The 23,287-nt window shown below is 37.2% G+C and overlaps 1 pseudogene; it reads right to left on the minus strand.

Moving 5' to 3' along the window:
- Positions 1–17,890: 17,890 nt before the first annotated feature.
- Positions 17,891–18,015, minus strand: LOC133748925 (U2 spliceosomal RNA; annotated as a pseudogene).
- Between the last annotated feature and the right edge of the window lie 5,272 nt (positions 18,016–23,287).

Genomic DNA, 23,287 nt, shown 5'->3' on the forward strand with positions numbered 1-23,287 from the left:
ATTGGTTCACCCTCCAATGGCCGCCGCGGTAGCGCGCTGCGGCCGGCGCACCGTGCTGTTCTGATGGCAGGAGCCAGGTGCTTCTCCTGGTCTCCCATGGGGTGCAGGGCCCAAGCACTTGGGCCATCCTCCACTGCACTCCCGGGCCACAGCAGAGAGCTGGCCTGGAAGAGGGGCAACCGGGACAGGATCGGTGCCCCGACCGGGACTAGAACCCGGTGTGCCGGCGCCGCAAGGCGGAGGATTAGCCTAGTGAGCCGCGGCGCCGGCCTGATACCAGGAATACTGTGCTCAAGTTGCTTGAGCTAGAAATAGAATTTAATATGCTAGAGTGAAAAGATGCTTCCTGAGTGCCCATAGACAATTTCATCTATATCGGGCCTGTGTTTTCATGTTCGTGGCTAAGTGCTCCCCCCCCCCCCAATTTAAACTACTTGAATGACTTTCCTTTTTCCCTTCTTTTCTTTCTCTTCCTCCCTCCTTCCCTCCTTCCTGCCTTTCTTTATCTCTTCCTTTCTTTTCTCTTTCTTCCTTTCATTCTTTGTTTCTTTAATTCTTTACTTCTTCCTTTCTTCTCTCTCTCACTCTTGTTCTCTTCCTCTTCCTCTTTTTTCTTTCATCCTTTCTTTTGCTATTTGTTTATTTTGATCTTCCTCTTTCTCTTCCTTTTTTCTTTCCTTCTTTCTTCCTTTGATTTTTTTCACCTTAACATATTTCTTCAACAATACATGATTTTGATTGACAAAAATTAAAACAAATTCAATGCTAAGCATTTAAGGTAATGAAAATGGGTAGAGTATAAGAGCTACATGATTTGAATTCATGATATTTTCTATAATATATATCCAGCTTATTAAACATCTATCTAATTTCTCATATATTAAAAATATGTTCACTAGAGAGAACATATATGAAATAACAATTTATTACAATAGCCTTTAAATTACCTTCTTTTGTTGCATTGAACTCATGTTTGGCTAACTTCAGTGAAATAACATATTCATTTATCTTTGGAATTAACAAATAAAGATGTTTCTTTTTGGTGGTAATCTGCAGTGCTTTTTGGAGCTAACATTTGATATTATACCTTTTTCAAATGAAGAATAAAGACTTGTTATTTAATCGCTATACTAATTTTTTTAAAAAATAAGTAAGAATAAGGAGTGCTTATAATGTTTGTTTTGTTATATGGGATATTTTGGAATAAAAGAAATACATTAGTAGAGAAATAATAGCATCTTCTGCATTCTAAATTGACTTATATTTAGGAGGAAGATGAGATTGTGATGGAGTAATTGGGGTCTGTATCACGCATTAGCGCTAATTCACTCTGAAATCTTGCAGAAAAAATACACACAGCATGTTGTATGACAAAACTTCCATTAGCATTTTATTGTACTAATGATCCAGCAATTATTCATACATTTTCAACATCCTTTTGAGTCACTCCAATTTGAGCAATGTCTTAATAATATATGTAATAGCATTTTACCTGTGGTAGTAATATTATTGATCTGATACCATTAACGTTTGCAGCATTTTTAAGACCCATTACCTGATTGTATAGTAGCTCTGCTTGGCAAAAGCACATCACTTTCTCTGTTAAAGTTTGGCAGACAACAACACACAAAAAAGCAATTTTACCTGCTACGGTGTCTGTCTGCCTGCTTGATAATGTCAATCAATAAGTGAATTCACTTTCCTACAGTCTCTAGTAAACAAGATGTCTACTCCATTGCAGGTGCAAACAAAAAGGAAAAAGCCAAGATACAGGTGAATCACAATAAAGTGTTTTGGATGATGTTTAATGGGCATTTGGGGGATGATTGAGAGTTGAGTGGATACACTGAAAATTATATCCTCCAAAGAAAATATTGACTGAATAACCCAAGACAGCAGCCATGTGGTGTCTTGGAAAACTTTTTAACAAACATAGGAAGTTTATTTCTTCTTAGATTTGTGATGAAAAGCCATTGGGATTTAAATATATGTAAAATATTCATATAGAAGTATAACACCTTAATACATTGTTATCTGTCTAGCCAGACAACTATTTATTTTCTATCATCTATCTATCTTTCTATATACATCAGTGATAAACCAACAGGTTAAATTTCATTCTATTTTATTTTATATGTATCTATACATATATCTATAATATACCTATTATTTGTACTATGAGAATTAACTGCGAAACTTTTTCTCAAACTGTACTTTATATGTTGTGTGTGTGTGTGTGCAAACTGTTAAAATTTGTTCTTAGCATATATTTGGTCCTTTGTATATAAAGTTAAACTAAAAATGAACCATAATGAAGAAGAGGATGGGAGAGGGAGTGGGAGGTGGGATGGGAGTAGGGGTGGGAGGGCATGTATGGGGGAAAGAACCACTATATTCCTAAAGTTGACCCTATGGAAAACTAGTTCATTAAATAAAAGCTTTAAAAAATAAAATAGAATAATATAAAATTGGAAGCTTTGAAGATCCTGTCAAGAAAACAGATGGAACACTCAGAAGGGTTTATGTAAAAATAAATGAATTATTTAGAAAACCTAAAGGAATTTAAGTGTTTGAAGGAACAAATAAGGGACAGTGAGGCACTAAAGGATTGAAGCTCTTAATGCCTCTAAGACTGAAGGTCATAGGATGCAGGTATCTGAGGTTGTAAGAGCTGGAGTGATGAAAGAGGAACTGACCCATCAAGAGACTAAGCCTTGGAATATCTCAAACATTGGCAATGAAAAAATAACCTGACCTCTCTTTCCTTCTACACTATCTTTTTCTGTAGTTACTTCCCATTGTTGAATCAACAAAAAACTAAATGGCTACATGTAGAGGCAAGGAGCACTGAAGAGAAGGGCAGAGAAGCAACTGTGTATATTTAGGGGAAAAAACGATTTACCTGATGCCTTACCCTAGTTAAGTCCTACCACACTCATAAGGTTATCCTGTATTGCAGTTGAGGAACTTGTAATGCAGAGTGGAAAAGTATGAACCCAAGTTTTTACAAGTAGTAATTTATGGTTATAGGTTCAATCCCAAATCTGTCCAGATCCATTACCAGCCCCCAACACACAGAGACATACATGTACACACTGTTTCGACTAAGAAGAATTAACAGTATTGGAGTATTATATATTGAACATGAAACAATCATTATACTTGAGAACTTTTTGAAATAAAGAGCATTGTAATTTGTAAATATTTAGAATTGTATGACAGTTGATTTTCACAGCAAGCTAATTGTCAATTAGGAAAAGAAAATGATTGACATTTGTAGATAAGGAACTTAAAGAGGCCCAGGAGTTAGTTTGTAATCGCACATTCAATGTGACACATCGCATTTAAATTCAGGCTGCCTAAGCTTTAGTCTCCTATCCACACCACCATCACCAGTATACATCATTGCATATTATTCAGTATGGCTTGTCTGTCACAAGTAGAATTTTATACTAATAGCATTAAATTCTTCCAATTACTGCCAAGCAATGAACATATATAAAAATAGCACACTCATCCCACTAGAATTAAGGGTTGTAAACTCTATTTTCATAATGTTTATGTGTTTTGATTTGTGGATAATTCCTTGGCCTACAAAACAAATATTAATACATTATTAACTGATCCCATAGTACAACTGGTGATGACCTTTTGAAAAACTGAGATAAGCTGATGAGAACAGCTCCATGCAAAATAATAAAGGTCATTCAGATTTTATCATTTAATTTTAATAATGCAGATGTCAAATAAAGCCTGCTTAATAAAGTGTGTATTTTGAAAAAAAAAAGAGAAGATGACACCATGAATTATATTAGTTGAATTGCCACAATGAATTTTAGTGAATATTCTCTACATTATAGAAAATCTGAAGATTATTTCGCAAAATAAAGTAAGTTCTAATGAAACAGGTAGTCAGGATCTCATGCATCCGTAAGTGAAAGACTTCTGCTCTCAACTCACTTCCATCCTGCTTCTTACACAACTGCACCCAGAGAATGTGAACAGCTCCACACTTCAGTTACTTATCCCTGCATAATAACCACATTTAGTTATTTAAGGCAGTGGTATTTTGTTTCTCATAATTCTGTAGGTTGGCTGGATTTAGTTGGGCAGCTCTGCCTCGCTATTGACACTAAACTTCGGATCAAGTTGATGTGGCTTTTCACTGAATTTGGCTACAGCAATGACATTCAAGGTGGCTTCATTCACGTAGCTGAAGACATATGTGAAGGACAGCTGGGAAGCCATGGCTCTTTTATTCTTGTGACCTCGCTCCTCTATATGGCCTCTCACCCTTTGGTAGACTACCCTGAGTTTCTCTTCATGGTGGCTCAGTTTTAAAAAGCCAGACCAATTCTATGAGCTAAGCCCCAAACTTGCATGAACTTACCTCAGACACATTATTCCACTGAAATAAGTTTTAAGACTAGAAATAGACTCTATTCCGTGAAGGCTGGAGTGTTGGTACCCATGTATATATGGGAGGACTGTGGGTGGCCATGTTTGGAGACTACCTACCTTGTAAACTCTAGCCTGTATTCCAAATCTAAGGTATAGTTTAGATATATCTCATATTCTGAAATACAGAAATACTTTCAGGAAAAGAGTTGTAGCCCAGGTATAATGTAGCCCATGGTGTAACTTTCTGTTGTTACAGTGAAATGATTTAAAAGGAAGATACAACGATCAGACTAGAAGATGAAGGATGACTTAAAATTTTCTTGCCTATTTTAACTGTGTAACTATAAGCCAGAAATGGATTGGCCAGACTTCCAGATACTTTAGCCATGAGAACTTACAACTATGCTTACGGTTACACAATAGCACAAGTACTTATATCTCATAAGAAGAAAAGTAACTTTTCAAAAAGGCTCACTTGGCTAATCCTCCGTCTGCGGCGCCGGCACCCCAGGTTCTAGTGCCAGTCGGGGAACCGGATTCTGTCCCGGTTGCTCCTCTTCCAGTCCAGCTCTTTGCTGTGGCCCGGGAGGGCAGTGGAGGATGGCCCAGGTCCTTGGGCCCTGCATTGCATGGGAGAGCAGTAGGTACCTGGTTCTTGACTTTGCATCGGCGCAGCGCGCAGGCCGCAACACGCCAGCCGTAACGGCCACTTGGTGGGGGGGGGGGGGGGTGTGTGTGAACCAACGGAAAAAGGAATACGTTTCTCTCTGTCTCTCTGTCTCTCTCTCTCTCTCACTGTCTAACTTTGCCTGTCAAAAAATAAAAAATAAAAGATTTATTGGGGTTGGCCTGGGAAAGCAGTAGAAGATGGCCCCTGTACCTACGTGGGAGGATGGGAGGAAGCTCCTGGCTCCTGGCTTTGGATCAATGCAGTTCCAGCCCATTGTGGCCAATTGAGGAGTGAACCAGTGGATGGAAGATCTCTCTCTCTCTCCCTGCCTCTCCTTTCTCTGTGTAACTCTGACTTTCAAATAAATAAATAAATCCTAAAATAAATAAATAAATATTTATTTATTTTATTTATTTAAAAGGCAGAGTTATGGGGGAAGGAAGAGAGAGACAGAAAGAGCAATCTTACATCTACTGATTTAGTCCCTAAACGGCCCTAACAGCCAGGGCTGGGCCAGACCCGAGCCAGGAGCCAGGAAATTCTTCCACATCTCTCATGTGGGTGGAACGTCCCAGGCAGTTAGGCCATTCTCTATTGATTTCCCAGGTGCATTAGCAGGGAGCTGGATCAGAAGTGGAGAAGCCTAGTACCAATTGGCATGTATACGTAATGCTAGCATTGTAGGCAGCAGCTTTACCCGCTATGACACATGCTGCCCCAGAACAATAACTTTTAATATTTATTGAACAATTATTTTGTGTCAAGTAATTTCAGATATCTTAGTTCATTTAATGTTCATAGCTAAATGAAGTAAATACCAATAATAATGTTATAATTATTTTTCTCATTGAAGTGTTTGTTTACATTTTGGCTTTAATGTGCTCTGGGACTTATTAGGGACATAATAATATGGCAGATAACAAAATAGCAAAGCCCATTCCTATTGAAGACCACATGGTAATGATGCTGAAAATTATTTGGCATTTTCCTCATTGTCTATTGACAATTAAGAGCATTGAAAGGAAGTCACATTTTACTCAGGAAAATCAGAGACATTTGAGTGTAGACAAATGCCTTTATTCTACTCAATTCTCTGTATGGTAATTACTATATCCCTTATAGTGAAAAATGTTAGCATTCTTTAAATTCCTGTAGAGTTATTCTCATATATACACAAGCTAATAGAAGTTGTAACTCCAGCTTTTTGCAAAAAGAAATAAGTATTGCTGTACTACACACTCCTTTACCCTTGTATTAAAATGAGTTCATCATGGAGACCTTTCTGTATTACTGTGCTTATTATACAAAGTTCTTTTTCATCCTTTCAATGAATACTTGGTATGCCATGGCATGAATATTGTAAATTATTTAACTGAATAACAAAGTGAATTTTAGCAGAAATATTAAGAAAGTAACAGAATAACAATGGTGATATGTGAGGAAGAAAGGGTAAAAACAAAAACAAGAGCCAAAAAAAAAAGTGCTAATTATCTGAGTCAGAATCATGTTTGAAGGTTAGAAAAAAAATACTGAGAAGCTCCATGATACTAACAGAGTGTTTTTGAGATTCATAGAAAATAATTATAGAAGTAAAAAGGAACAGAACTGGTGAGTCTCATAGTCTATTGTTAGGATTTTGGATTTTATTTTGATAACAAAAAAAACCACACTGCATGGTTTAAATTGGATGGGGAATCTCTTCTCTGGCAACGACCATCTGCATATTTATAACATTTTTTAGAGTCATATGAAACTATCAACTTTATAATTAGCATGCTATGGATTTATTGAATCCCAAGTGTTGCCTGCAGTTGTCTTGGTGGGGCCAGACCATATGATTTCACAGGCCCTGTACAGCCCACCAGCTGGGTGTTCCCCATCCCTAGACAGAACTGGCATGCTGTGATTCACATTTTCCAAGTACTACCCTGGTTTATACGAGTACTGGGACAAGGGCAGTTAGGGAGCTGTTGAAATAAAGCAGGTCACAGACGATGATGTCTTATGTTTTGGACCGGCGGTAATAGAGAACGTAATGAGCTTTCGTGAGATCATAGTTACATTTCCCATTTGCAATCAGCAGGGTTTGAGCATGTGCTGATTCAGCAACAGTAGAGATGAGAGTACGAGGAGTCCATAATGACAGGAAGTTGCTTGCCATGGTCCCTGAAGTAATGCAATGAGGGCAGGAAATGAAGCCCCACTTGGAGGTGGTGAACTCAGAGGGCTACCGTTGCCAGAAGTCATTGAACAAGAAAAGTGACCTGGACTTATTCACATGGACTTATGCTGTGACTAACAGACACTGCCTATGGTCCACATAACACACTTGGCCATGTTCAGTTATTTCCAGGAGGGAACGGGACCCAGTATTTTTTTGCAAAGTTTCCCAGTTTTTCAAGAGAAATTTCAAGTCTGGATTTTTGAAATGTTTCCCCTTCACCTCAAGAAAATCAAAACTTAATTAATTAATTAATTAATTCTGGCCCTGAAAACTAACAGAGAACTTGAAGAACTGTTCTACTAAGGTCTTTCATATGAAAAAATATTGTAATCTTGGGTTTTCTGATTTCTATGCTTTCATATTAAAATTACCTTACTACGTTATGGTCTGGCTCTGAATTCCAATCTTTCTGGTTCATTACCCTTTAATAGTTATTACTTTTTCTTTGTTTTTTTAATTATTACCTTTTCTGATCATCGATCACTTTTGCTGTGATTTCCCATTGTGTCATGCAGAAATCATTTGATGAGAACATCGGGGACAATGGAAGTCTAGTATTTGGAGTTCAAGCACCTGGGTTTAAGTAGTTTAGTTTTCTTCTAACTAGTCAGAGATTGCGTTTATCAAATGCAGTATGAAAACAGTTAAAATTATGCTATCGTTCAAAGGAAGAAATGAGAAAATATTGAAAAAAGTCTTGCATTCTGTAGTACTTTACATATATGCACAAAATAATTATTCTTAAAATTCTTATATCAAGTAGTCACTCTTAAAAATATTCAACATGTATCTATTTGTTAAGTAGTCTGGTTTTTACAAATGAGAATTTCAGCAATATAAGTATGTATTCACATAAATGGATTTTTTTTAAAGATTTATTTATTTATTTGAAAGTCAGAGTTACACAGAAAGAAAGGCAGAGAGAGGTCTTCCATACGTTGTTTTACTCCCCAATTGGCCGCAATGGCTAGAGCTGTCCCAATCCGAAGCCAGGAGCAAGGAGCTTCTTCCAGGTCTCCCATATGGGTGCAGGGGCCCAAGAACTTGGACCATTTACTATTGCTCTCCCAGGCCATTGTACAGAGCTGGATTGGAAGTGGAGCAGCTGGGACTTGAACCGGTGCCCTAATAGGATGCCAGCATTGCAGGCGGCAGCTTTACCTGCAACACTACAGTGCCAGCCCATAAACACATGTTTGAGTGTGTATATGTTGGTATACTATCCACAACATGCCCATATACATATTTATAAATGGCATATACACATGTTTGATTCATTATTTGGGTTGCTCAATTTTATGGCTACTTCATGTAATAGGTATATCTAGAAGCTAATATATATTTTCTTAAAGGAAATCATTAAATATATATCAAACATAATTTCATGGGTGTTGTGGTGCACTGGGTTAAACTAAAGCAGTGGGTTAAACTGGGGACAGCACATGATGGGAGACCCAAATGGCATCCCAGGCTCCTGACTTTGGCATGGCTCAGCAATGGCTGTTGTGGGCATTTGCAGAGTGAATCAGAGGATAGAAGATGTCTCCCTCTGTGTCTCTCTGTCTCTGTCTCTCTCTCTCTGTGCCACTTTGCATTTCAGATAAACATAAGCATTTTAAAAAACTATTTTCATATACCCCACAGAGTCATTTTACAAAAAGTTCAATTTTGTAACACAATATAATAAAATATATACAAATTAAAACAAAATGTTTTAAGTTGCTAACACTATTAATAGCTAGGAATTATATCAGAATTGTTCATATTTTCTTTTCAAAATATTTTCCTATTTTTCAAATTATTTACCTTACATTATTATCTTGCTTTATTTGTAAAATCAATCAGCATAATCAAACACATTTCCAGCATTAACAAATCATAACAATGATAATGTTTTTAATAATTTTAATAAAATTAACTAAACTCAAAAAGTTCATGGAAAATATATTATGAAGAAACTATGCATGAGATTCAAATATATTTGCACCAAATTTAACTTATCTTTTAATTATTTTTTCCTCAAACTCTTTACTATCTTCATATATTGAAATCCTAATCTCCAATATGAGGATTTTAGGCAGTGGACCCAAACATGATTAGTTTCAGATGATTTCATGATGGTAGAACCTCCAATAAAACTAGTGCCCTTCGGACCCACACTGTGGCATAGCAGGGAAAGCCGCCGCCTGCAGTGCTGGAATACCATATGGATGCCGGTTTGAGTCCTGGCTGCTCCACTTCCTATCCAGTTCTCTGCTGGGGCCTGGGAAAGAAGTACAAGATGGCCCAAGTGCTGGGATCCCTGCATCCGCGTGGGAGACCCGGAGAAAGCTCCGGGTCTGGCTTTGGATCGGCGCAGCTTCAGCTGTTGCAGCCAATTGGGGAGCGAACCAGTGGGTGGAAGACCTCTCTCTCTCTCTCATTCTCTCTCTCTCTCTCTCCCTCTCTCTCTCTCTCTCTTTGCCTCTTCTTCTCTCTCTGTGTAACTCTTTCAAATAAATAAATAAATCTTTTAAAAAAAGAAAGAAAGAAAGAAACTAGTGCCCCTACAAAAGGAGAAGGAGATGTCAGGAATTAGTCCTTCTTCCATGCAAGAATGCAATGAGAACTTGGCCATCTGCAAGCCAGGAAGAGGGCTCTGAAGAACTGAAGTTGCCAGCCCTTGATTGTGGACTCTATAATCTTCAGAACTCTGAGAAAGAAATGTCTTGTTTAACCCAACCAGTCTATGTTTCTTTTTTTTTTTTTATAGCAATCAAGTTGACTAAGACATTCTCTAAAATTTAATTTGGACACAGTGTTAAACCTTGAATATTTTGATGAAACTTAAATGTTGGGAAGAATACCTCCCTGGTCAATAGTGCAAACATATTTTAATCAGCAATGCAAAAAATAGCAGTTCTTCTAACATGCATGAGAAATGATTTAAGTATCTTTGATTATAATAATATTAATTTTATGATTTGTCACTTGTAGGGGAAAATGAGTTTATATCATGCCTCTTTAAAATGTGCTACATGTCAAAAGTAAAGTGCATGATTATGAGTTTGCCAAGACCAAAATATTTTATAAACTTGCTCATCCCATGAGAAAATTGTTAAAAATCACTAGTGAACTTTTTACACATAATTTTCAGATGATTGGGGAGATTTCTTTTCCAACAGGTTTCAATTCTCAGTTTTAAAAACTATATAGGTATCAAACTTGGAGATAGTTTATCCTAAAATTATTTCATGCTGTGTATAAATATTTGATAGCAATATTCAAAAAACAATAACGTAGTTGGTGGTTGTATGAATTTTTAAAGGAAGTTTGGTCCTAGGAAACAACTCAGGTAAAGATTTTGCCTTTATAAATAAAGATGATTCCTTCATGAAAACCAAACTCAATTGAGAGGGAGAGATGCTAAGAGAGAGAAAGGAGGACCGGAGGAAGGGAGAGAGGGAGGGAGACAGAGACAGAGACAGAGTTATACATAAATGGAGAGAGAGAGAGCAGATTCCAGTTATTATGACCCCTAGCACATTGTTTTTGACTAATGGGTCTTTATAATTATCAGGACACAGTCTGGCTAATAGACTCAAAACTATAAAAACAAATCCATTAGCATATTTTGATAGAGAGTAGCACTAGGACAAAAACATTCTTGTATTTTTGGATTAGCTGATGGATATTAGATATGAGAACAAATGGAACCAACATAGAAACAGTTTCTCTCTCTCTTTCCCTGTCTTTTTGTGTCACTCTTTTCTTCTCACACTTTGGCCGTAGTGTTTCACTTAAAAAAGTAAAACTAGTCCATTAACTTCAGCAATTATTGTACTTCCTCTCTTTCCCTTGGTAAAACAGATATTTCCAAATCACAAATCAAGATGCGTTACTTAATTAAAAACTAATCGACTTTGACAACGCCAAGTCAGCAGACACAGATGCTTCAGATTTATTATTTCAAACAAGACGGGGATAGCTGCTTTTTTTACATTAAAATTATAGTATCATACAATTCTTAACTTGAAAAAGACTTAAAACAAAGTGACAAAACTTGGTATTCTCAGCAAAACTAATACAGTCAGATTTATTTATATATTTATTTACTTACTCCCTTACTTTATTTAATTTTAGCTCCCACATATAAGGGAAAACATGTGGTATTTGTCTTTCTGTGTCTGGATGATTTCACTCAACATGATTTCCTTCTATTGCAACCATTTTGATGCAAATGATAAAATTCCATTCTTTTTTACAGCTGAATGATATCTATCTATATATATATATAAATAGATATAAAGAAAATATAGTATATAAATAGCTACCTTTAAATATATTAGTCTCCAGACATTTTTCCTTTAATTGTGAAATATCCAGTCTACAGGAAGGGCACATATTAAAATATCAGCATGGATTCTAAAACTTTTCAAACAGATGAACACTCAAAGCCATTAAAGACGTAATGCCCTATCAGTTTGAATGACAATAATAACTTGACACATCCATTAGAACATTAATTCCACAGGAAGGTATTACATTATTTCTACATTATTTCTCTATTAACAATCTGTTTCCGCATGTCTATTAGTATAATTAGTGATAGTATGAAAAACATTCAATATTTTTTTTTCCTTTTTACAGACAGAGTGGACAGTGAGAGAGAGACAGACAGAAAGGTCTTCCTTTGCCATTGGTTCACCTTCCAATGGCCGCCGCGGTAGCGCGCTGCGGCCGGCACACCGCGCTGATCGGATGGCAGGAGCCAGGTGCTAATCCTGGTCTCCCATGGAGTGCAGGGCCCAAGCACTTGGGCCATCCTCCACTGCACTCCCTGGCCACAGCAGAGAGCTGGCCTGGAAGAGGTGCAACCGGGACAGGATCGGTGCCCCGACCGGGACTAGAACCCAGTGTGCCGGCGCCGCAAGGCGGAGGATTAGCCTAGTGAGCCGCGGCGCCGGCCATAACATTCAATATTTTTAAATCCTAAAAATTTTTTGAAAGATACCTTTGAAAATGGGCGTGGTATTTTTTCTTCTCTTCTTCTCCAATGACAATACAAAGATATAAGAATCCTAAAGATGTTTATAATAATTTTTGGCACAATCAAGGAGATACACTGGGAGACAGCATGTAGCTGAGTGGATTAAGCCACTTCCTGTGACACCAGCATCCCATATGAGCAGCCGTTTGAGTCTTGGCTGCTCCACTTCTGATCCAGCTCCCTGCTAATGCACCTGGGAAAGCAGCAGATGATGGCCCAAGGACTTGTGCCCTGCCACCCACATGGTAAAGTTCCAGGCTCCTGGCTTCACTCTGGCCTAGCTCCAGACATTGTGTCTATTTGGGGAGTTAACCAGTGAACGGACGACATCTCCCCCTCCATAACTCTGCCTTTCAAATAAATAAAATAAAACTAAAAGAAAAAAAAAGATATAGTAGAAGTTGAACTGATAAAAACATATTCAAGATTAGAGTTCGAGTTTTGAGATTAGTATTTGGGTTAGATTTGAACGCCATCTTAATCATTTATTTTCATGGTGATCCAGACTAAGTCACTTGGAACTCCTTGAATTTCCATTTCTTCGCTTATTAAAGGAAGATGATAAAATCTACATTACAGAGTAATTATTATAATTCTAAAATCCATTTTAGACTTTGGCATACTGTCTGGAATATTGTGAGATATTGCTAAGTATCAACTCCTTGTGGTAGTATTATCTTTTAAAGTCTACACAATAATTTATTTTTTAAAAAGATTTATTCATTTATTTGAAAATCAGTTACAGAGAGAGAAGATCACGCACAGAAAGAGAGAGAGAAAGGGGGAGGTGGGGAGAGAGACAGATAGAGATCTAGCAACCTCTGGTTCACTCCCCAAGTGCCCACAGCAGCCAGGAGGCACGATGCTGGCCCCCACACAATGATTTCTAAATTTAATAGGAAAAGAGAATTAAATTTGACTCAAGGATACACAGGTAATACGTGTTGGGGCTAGGTTTTAGAAAAAAGGTCACTATCTGAGAATTGACATATCATTTTAGTTAACTACTTATCATAGAGCTTGAGAGATTAAACTCAGCTGTCTCAGTTAGAGACAGAGGGGGTCTGATGCAAGTAACAGGTTCTAATTTCCACAGCAAAGTGGAGCAATCACAGTTTTAACAATATATTGTGTACTCTGTAAAGAAACAGAGGTGAAATCAGAAAATCTCCTGAATACTTACCTACAGTGCCTGCTGCTGGAAATACATAGATACAAAAAAAAAAAAAAAATTCGAGTTGTAAACAGAAAGGAATACACTTGGACTGGCCAAGACAAAGAGCCAGGGTGGTCTCCAAACAAAGTCAAGGCTACACATGAATCAGTTCATAAAATTTACATGGCTTGCTTCTAGGAAAGCGATGCAAATTCACTGGGAATTTTGGGAAGCATCATACATATTTAAAAGGGGTTGGGTGCACAAGCCCACTAGGTTTCCTCGTATGTTGTAGGTTTTTCATGTTTAGTTGATGGCGGAGATTTAATACTATGATGAAAGGGTTGACGCTTTCTGCAACAAAAAAGTAATGATGAAGACTCAGCTGCTCCTTACACACAGAATCCTCAACTTGGCTTCAGGCAGGTCAGGGTTCATGATTACTCATCAAGGGGAGTTTCCCACAGAAATGTGACCTCATCTTAAAAGCTATATCTTCTATCTATTTACAAGAATACCTGATTGATTTTTAACCAGGGTTAAAAACAAGGTTGGCCATTTTCTTCAAGGAAGCTGTTAAAGAGAGGACTTGGAGAGCTCCAAAAATGCTGTTTTCATGATTTAACCAGTTTACATTAATATATATTTTAAAATATGTGTTCCAGAAAGACAAAGAGATACTGCCTGTTACTAAAAGTAATTTTAGAGCAATAAAGTATAATCAGCATTTTTGTTTCCTAAATATGTGCCTTTTCCTCTTCTGACCCAGGCCTTTTATAGCAGTTGTGTCAGACCATGTGTGTAGCAAGCCAAAGCTAATACAAGAAAGGTTCAAAGGAGTTGGAGCTACAGCACACGGGATATTTATATCAAGATACCTGACAATATGTGGCATTCTTATTTCAGCTTTAGCAGGAATATTAAGGATGCAGAAGCCATGAGACACAAACCTCTAAGATGGTTCTTTTGCTTTAAACCTGGATCAGGAACTTTGTCTCATTAGTGATTTGGATCCATAAGGAGCAGAAAGGCAGGACTTTCCTTCTGGGCTTGATGTTGACTCTGGCTCTTGATGCTGATCCAGCTACTTACCACATCAGATCTTGAAATTTAATCCTGATACTTACACAGCTGAGGGCCAAAGGGATATTCAAGATTTATCAAAGTTCAACCAACACAAAAAGGCATTTTGGCTACTGCTCCCGTAGTAGTGCTCCATGGATGTCCAGTTTGATGTTTCAATGTCCTTATCAGAGCAAGCATACAGAAGTCAAATTTCCGTCTTTATTTTTTATTTGAAACTTGATCTGATAAATGACTCACAGCATTGCACTCAACCAGAAGGTTTTTATTTTCACAGCATTGGAAAAAGTGTAAAGCAAATCTTTTTCCATTTTTTTTTTAATTTTGGAGAAGTTAAAATAAATCGGCAAGAAAACAAATTAATAATAATACATAATGATATTCCATTGTATTAGATACTTTTTTCTACATATGTAGATAATATGGTTCAGCAGGTAGTCTCAAGTAATTCAAAGAATCAACATGTTCAAAGTACCTCATAAGAATTACTTATTTATGTCAGCTTCTCTCTAATTCTTACATACCCCGATACATCACAAAGTACATTTGTCAAATTCTTTGGCACAAGATAGAAGAGAGTTTTGTGACATAGTTGGATGTCAATGTGGCTTCCAGGCAGTTTTCTTTTTCATAGTTGAGTTTCAGCGAATGATAAGAAGCTGGTATTTTCTCTTTGTAAAGAGGCTGCCTGGTGGCTTTCTGACTTAAAAGTGGACATATCCCCGAATCTCGACATCTTGTGCAGATTCTTAATTCTTCTATGTGTTGCCCTCCAGAGTAGTAGGAGAACGTTTAGAGGAAGGCTCATACTCTGGGAAAACAGCTTGCATCTGTCTGAAATGAAAATCCATTGGTTTCCACTTGAAATTATTTTATTGAAAAAGATTGTTTAAGTGATATTGATTTGCTTCTTCTACTAGTAACAAAAATTATAGATGATAGACAAAGTTCAGTGGAAGATTTCAAGAGTTTTCTTCCTGGGGGCCCATGTTGTAGCACAGTGGGGAAGCCACTGCTTATGATGCCAGCATCCAATATCAGAGCACTGATTTGAGTCAGTGGCCCAGCCTCCTTCTGATGCTCCTGGGAAAACAGTGAAACATGACCCAAATACCTGGGCTCCTGCCATCATGTAGGAGTGATGTAGAAAGAGCAGGAAATTAGACAGACTTGTTCATACCTATACCATAATTGTGGTGCCATCTTCCTGAGAAGGACTTTTAGCTTTTAGATTTGTTCGGATTACATTGAGTTTATCAGTCATGGCCTAATCCTATAAAAGAAAGCATCTTCCAGGCAGGTAATGAGAAGAATTTAAGACAAGGCAAATTTAACAGGCTACAACTTGCATTTAAGAAAGGAAATAAGGGATGGCACAGTATTTCAAGGCTTATAACATTAGGAACCATTACCACCTCTGGGACTGAAACTGAAAAGAAAAGAAGTGGTTACCAAAACACTGAGCCAAAGAGAGGGAAAGGACCCCCTGAAAGAGCTATGCTCGTAAGTAAAAGTGAATTGGCAGAATGAGCAAGTGTAGCAGGGAAGTCATGTGCAGAACAAATATTTCAATTCTTCTGTTAGCCTCTCACTTCAAATGGGATTCCCTTCTGCTATCGCCCATCTGTATAAATTGACCACAGTCTAAAGTATAGCAGAATCCACCAACTAATTGCATTCAAGTTAGTCTTTGGGTATATTAATAAGGTAAGGGTGAGCAGGCATCTAGACTGGAGGGCTAAGTGGAAGAGACTCAGTGCACTAAGCAAATATTTAAACATATAGAACTTAATTTTCCTCCATGAATTTAGGGAGACAGCATTCTTCTCTCCCCTATTATTCCCCCCTACACTTTACTAGTTTACATAACAAGGTACAGTAGTAAGAAAAATTGTAAAAAAAAAAAAAAGTTGTTCTTACCTTTGAGTTGCATTTTTAGTGACCTTTGTTTTAGCATATCTGGAGCTGTGCTACTTCATCACAAAGGTCTAATAATATTTTATGAAGTTTTAACTAGTGTTTGTCCAGTTGTTTACTAACATATTTCACCTCTTCATATCAAATAGTGCTTAATGGAACTGAAATACATAGAGGAAAGAGAACACTTGGTTGGCTAGAGAAGAGGAAACACTTTTGTTTAGCTTATAGTGATGCAGTTGTGACTATAATCAACCAGTTATGTAGGACATAAAGCATGGCCCAATAATCAGGTGGAAGGTCTCTTGTCTTTTTTTAAAAAAAGATTTTATTTATTTATTTGAGATACAGAGTTACAGACAGCAAGAGGGAGAGAGCAAGAAAGATCTTCCATCTGCAGGTTCACTCCCCAAATGACCGAGGATACAAAGCCAGGAACCAGTAGCTTCTTCTAAGTCTCCCACACAGGTGCAGGGGCCCAAGCACTTGAGTCATCTTCCATTGCTTTCCCAGTCAATGACAGAGAGCTGGATCGAAAGAGGAGTAGCCAGGACTAGAACTGGCACCCATATGGGATGCCAGCACTGCAGGTGGAGGATTAACCTATTGTGCCACAGTGCCAGCCCAGCATCTCTTGTCTTTTGAGAAGTTGTTGAACATTAGCAAGGAAATTACTGTCCTCCACTGTTCACACTTCTTCAGTCTACACAAGAAAACAGTATGCATGTTCTGTATTCTAATGCTAGTGTATGTGTATATATATATATGTGTGTATGTATGTATCTCTGTGTTTGTATGTGTGTATGCATGTGTATATGTGCATATATATGTGTGTGTGTATGTATGTATGTATGTGTGTGTGTCAGTGTTTGCACACTTGTAACTGCTAGGTGTAAGATTCTGCCTCTCACAAGTGAAAGCACAATGCTGATTTCATATTTAAAATGATTGTTATAATGTTGTAATAACTCAGTCAGATGCTATTTTGTAAAATATTAAGTGAGATAAAATGTATACAGCACATTGCCAGCTCTGATATATATCATCTATGAATTAAATGTTAAGTTCTAAGTGAGAATAGGAAAAAGGAAGGAATTGTTCTCTGTTTCCTCAACTAAACAAATTATTGAGTCTCAACCTTTTGAAACCTAAAATCACAAATAATAATAGAACTCAGAACTGGTACATCATAGATGTGCTTGAAATTACCAGAAAGTATGTGTGCCCTATTTAAAGAACAAAAATACTGTTTTAAAGGAAGGGCACTTAGGTATAGAAACCAAGGACAATGGAATAAAGAGGGACTTTGCCTAGGCTGCATAGAACACTTGAGTCATGAATGAGTTCAATATACATATGTGAAATATAATTAAGACATTATCATTTTGCTCTGAGGATATGAAATAATACATATGGTTAAAGCTGAAATTTGAAATAAAGTTAACTGACGTGACTTCTAGTGGTATAACAACTTGACTATTAAACTGATAAGAACAGATACTAACTTGATCTTAGCCAAAAGGCCGAGAAGCAATGACAACTTGACTATTTAGCAATTTTTATTCCATCTTACGAAATACAATTGATTCACCTTGATGAACCCATCACAGATACCAATAACTACTGAAACTATAAAACTGAATAAAGTTCTAGTAACTGCCATCCACTGCCATCTAAGCCTACTTTGGGACATGGAATACATCAATAACCCTATTCTGTCTATCATCATTTCAGCTTTATTAAGAGAAGGTTCACCTCCCTCAATGTATCTGCATCTCACATCCATTTATTACCATATATACTAATAACACCAATGAGTGTAATCATGTTTCATCCATTAAAGTGATCTTCCTAATGATCATTCATGCATTCTACTCATTCCAGTTTCTCTAGATTGGAGTCTGTACATGTCATGAGGAGTACCATAGAGAGGAACTTGTATCTCAGGCGATTCTTCTTAAATTATTAAATGAGAAGAAAGCAACATTATTGTTGAAAAAACTTTAAACCAGAATGTGACATGCATCACAGGCAATCTACTAAGAGATTGCGTAGACCCAAAGGAATCTCCTCCCTTTATGTAGCTCTCCAGAAACAACCTGTTACATAATTGTACTCGAGAAAAACAATACTGTTTTCAAATGAATGAGAGGCTTTGACAACACTATTTGTCAAATACATTTAATTCTAAATTCTAATGGGGTGACTCTATGCTAGCTAATTGACTTTGCCCTGTCATTACAAGAGATCGTTTTTTCACTTCAAGAAAGGAGACCACCAACTACACACACCTAACCTACCACAAAAACTGGGAGATAAGGAAACTATCTTACATTATGATTACATTTCAAAATGATGGTTCTCAGCAATTTGAGGAAGACTTTCCGGGGTATTTAGTTTTTTTTTAAAAATTGCAGATTTCAAATAGAGAATTTAAAGTCACAATATTGCTAAAGTGAATACTTTAATGAAGGGGGTTCTCTCCTCTTATGTTGCAAGCTTTTATTAAAAAAAAAAACTGTTTGCCCTTCCCTCCTACATGCTTAAAAACATATGTAATTGTATTTTTATTCTGAATGTTTTGAGAATAAGTTGCAAATATTTATGATATATTTAGCAACTTGCTTGGTTTAAAATATACAGAAAATTATGTCAGAAATGGAAGTTTAAACCTTTGCAAAAACCAAACCTAATAAGAAGTGTTCAATATTTACCTACAATTCTATAAATATAGAATTTACTTAATGTTTCCTCCATTTAGTGACATTATATTATTCATTTGAAATATGAGTTCATTCTTTTATTTTCATAGTTTTGGAATTTTTACCCAGCCTCAATATTTAAAAAAAAAATTATTATTCTTGAGTGTGGAAAACATTAACTTGATTCCAAAAGATACTGTCTCACTTTTTACCCCTATCTCCACCATTTTTCTCTTTTTTTTTTAATTTTTTAAAAAATTTTTTTGACAGGCAGAGTGGATAGTGAGAGAAAGAGACAGAGAGAAAGGTCTTCCTTTTTGCCGTTGGTTTACCCTCCAATGGCCGCAGCGACCGGCACATCGTGCTGATCCGAAGCCAGGAGCCAGGTGCTTCTCCTGGTCTCCCATGCGGGTGCAGGGCCCAAGCACTTGGGCCATCCTCCACTGCCTTCCGGGGCCATAGCAGAGAGCTGGCCTGGAAGAGGGGCAACCGGGGCAGAATCCGGCGCCCCAACCAGGAATAGAACCCGGTGTGCCAGCGCCTCAAGGCGGAGGATTAGCCTGTTAAGCCACGGCGCCGGCCCATTTTTCTCTTTTCCCCTCTTCACCCCTTATAGGTAGTAAGTAATATCATTAGTCTATTTTTGCTTCATGTGACTTTTCATTTTATAAAAATTAGCATATATCTATTTTCTATTGCTCCATATTTCTAATACAAAGATAACATTCTAAAGGTACTTTTTTACTCATTTTTTTTTCTCTTAAAATTTCATCCTGGACAGCTCTCCACTTTGGTTCACTTTATCCTTTTCATTGTTTTATTTTGTAGTCACAGAATATTCCACTGTGCAGATGCTCCAACCCCACTTATGTAAAGACATATAGGAGAAAACAGATAATTACAAACAGTACTGCAGTTGATTACAGCGTGCATGTATATTGCTGAGTGTATCTTTAGGGTACATTTCCTCTAGTTTTTGTGAACATAAATAAGCATGCTATTTATACAGAGCAAACCAGGTCCATTATGAGACCCTGTAGCTCATTCCTGCACTGTACTTTCTCATTTTCAGAATTTCCAACAGTGTAAATAATCCTGAGAGTTGGCTGTTGCAATTTTGACCCAGTAAGAATGATACCTAGAAATTTAAGAGGTTCTGGTAAATTGTTTCCTGGTATCTTCTGCAAACACTGCATGGTGCCTCTTGAGACTTCATTAGGTTCTTCTCCTTTGTTCTACTTCTTCCATCAAAGCACTTAATATTCTGCATTATAATCATTGATTTTCTTGTCAGTCTCTTCTTCTGTAAGGGGAGTCACTACATCTTATTGAACTCCCATCAAATGCCAGGAGCTGTTTAGATGATTAGGGATACAGAGATGAATAAATGCAGGTAGAAGTAAGGACAAGAGTAACAGTTGAAGATAGGTCATCTGCACCTTATTCATCTAGATTTTACCATCTCTCATTCCAGATGTTTAATAAAAAGTGGTACTTACTACATGCAAATTATCTCTTCCTTCTCCTCCAGGGATTTGGAATTGGAGTTATAACATTCTTATGAGCCATTTGCCCAAGAGAATCTGAAACAAGTAACTCAGAAACCCTTTGTAGAGATGAGGTTTCACCTAGAATAGTGAATTTTCTACTCTTTAAACTATACACTATAATAAAAAATAGGGGAAAAAAGGAGATCTTGAGGACAGAACCAAGACTTCCTGATGCTGCTCTTGTAGAAATGCATAGATAATGATATTCTGGACTTCACTGATGCTAGCCTTAGCCTTACTACATGAAAGAAAAGGCCCAGTTTTCCACTGACTGGATTAAGAGGTGCATTATAAAGTCGAATGCTAAGAAAATAAAATATGTAGTCTTCATTTAGATAGCTTTAACTTTAAACAAAAATAATTTTACTTCAGAAAGACTCTATTGGGTTGGTGATTTTTACTAAATAAAAGACCTTTCACAATCTCAGTGATCTTCTGTGTAGACAGTTACAGTACAAAGAAGTCCCTTATTTAAGGAATTGTTACTTCTGCATTACAGTTAGATTTTGTGTGTGTGTTTGTTTTAGATTTCCAATCAAAGTACCACTTGTTCCCTGGCTTCAGGTATAAATAACTGATGTGGCTCTCGCAAACATGGTACACTCTGAGTTTGCAACTACTGGTCTAAGCATGGTAGCAATGATTCAGGCAAGTTCCAAAATGCATGAGTAAGGACTTCTTGAGAATGAAGTCTACACAGAATAAAGCAACACCAAGACAGGTAGTGGGAGACAAAGAGCCCCGAAAACACAAGAGCACCTGGATCCAGCTAATACTGAGACATACACTCTTAACTACTGAGCTACATAAGCCAGTAAGTCTCTAACACTTTCTTCTTTTCTGTTTGACTTCTATGCAACTTTTCAAAATGACTAAAATACTTTAATTCCTTAGAGAAAGTCTCCTAATTCAAACTGTCATAAGCAAAATGAGTCAAAATAAATATAAAGCAGTCATTTTTCGAGCCAAGTCCTTCCTTTATCAATCGATCTTATGAATGTATTGAAAGTGATGTTAAAAGAATACATATAGGCTGGCACCACGGCTCAATAGGCTAATCCTCCACCTTGCAGCGCCGGCACACTGGGTTCTAGTCCCGGTCGGGGTGCCGGATTCTGTCCCGGTTGCCCCTCTTCCAGGCCAGCTCTCTGCTGTGGCCCGGGAGTGCAGTGCAGGATGGCCCAAGTGCTTGGGCCCTGCACCCGCATGGGAGACCAGGAGAAGCTCCTGGCTCTTGCCATCAGATCAGCGCGGTGCGCTGGCTGCAGCTCGCCAGCCGCGGCGGCCATTGGTGGGTAAACCAACGGCAAAAAGGAAGACCTTTCTCTCTGCCTCTCTCTCTCACTGTCCACTCTGCCTGTCAAAAAAAAAAAAAAAAAAAAAAAAAAAACAAAAAGAATACATATATTCTATGATACTATGATAGGGACTATTTGAATCAAGAAAAAGAGGCAAAGGGACAAAGTAATCATGAAACTGTTGGTCTGAAGGGCAGGAGACATAGATTTTAATTCTGGCTGTACTTTTAATTTATCTTACATCATTTAATGAAAAACGTTCATTTATTCAAGTAAGGAGACAATCATCAAGTTTGATGCCAATATAAGCGCCTGAATTTTTTAAAAATTTGTATAGTGACAATAATAAGACTCTGTAGCCTCCTTTTAAAATGGATTTTAGAAATTTACTAAGAATCGGATGTATCTAGGAAAGTTCCTGCCCAAACCAAAACACTGTGCTATATTGGTTAATATGCATAGTCTTACTTGAATTCATCCTGGTAAGCTTTCATATCTTGTCTAGACAAAAAGGATTACATCTTGTAAGCTATCTGTGCTTTTGATAAATAATAAATTGGTAGTCAACTCTACCGATTTGGAAGACAGCAGTCATATATGGTCCTGTGGTTCCTGATCTTTATGTCCCAAAAAGACCCTTTCACTATTTTTGCTCTCTTTCTAAATGTCTCAAAACAACCAGGAGAAAAATACATGCTTTAGTGACATACTGATTGGAGTTTTGCTTCTGTAGTTAGAAATAACAATTCTCTGTTTCTTTGAACTTCAGTTTTATGACCTGTAAAGTGGGACTGGTGTTGCCTGGAGCAGAGAATTACTAAGAAGTGTGAGTCAGATTTTTGTCTCACTGATTGCTGATGTTTTCTAAGTGTTTTCTTTCCTTGCAGCTCCACTTAACTTTATTTCATGTCCACATTGACTGTAGTGTGTTGCAAATAATGTAAGACAACAGGCATTCCATAGGATTGAAAGAGAATATTATGGAAATGTTGCTTGGCCTAGTGGTTAAAATGCCAATTTTCACAAAATATTTAGGGTGAAAACTTAAACTTTTTAAATGAAATGTTAACATTTGAATGTTAAGAAGCCAGATTTTATCTGACCCGCTAAGAACCTTTAGTATATATAGCAGGAAATGGAATTTCCAACAGGTTACAAGAAAACACATATACCAGTAAATCATGTCCCTTTTAGAAGACTACCTTGGTAACAAAGTAAGACATTTTCAAATATGGACAAGGAAACCAGGGATGTTCC

The sequence above is a fragment of the Lepus europaeus genome, chromosome 19, assembly GCF_033115175.1.
Source record: "Lepus europaeus isolate LE1 chromosome 19, mLepTim1.pri, whole genome shotgun sequence".
Lineage (NCBI taxonomy): Eukaryota > Metazoa > Chordata > Mammalia > Lagomorpha > Leporidae > Lepus > Lepus europaeus.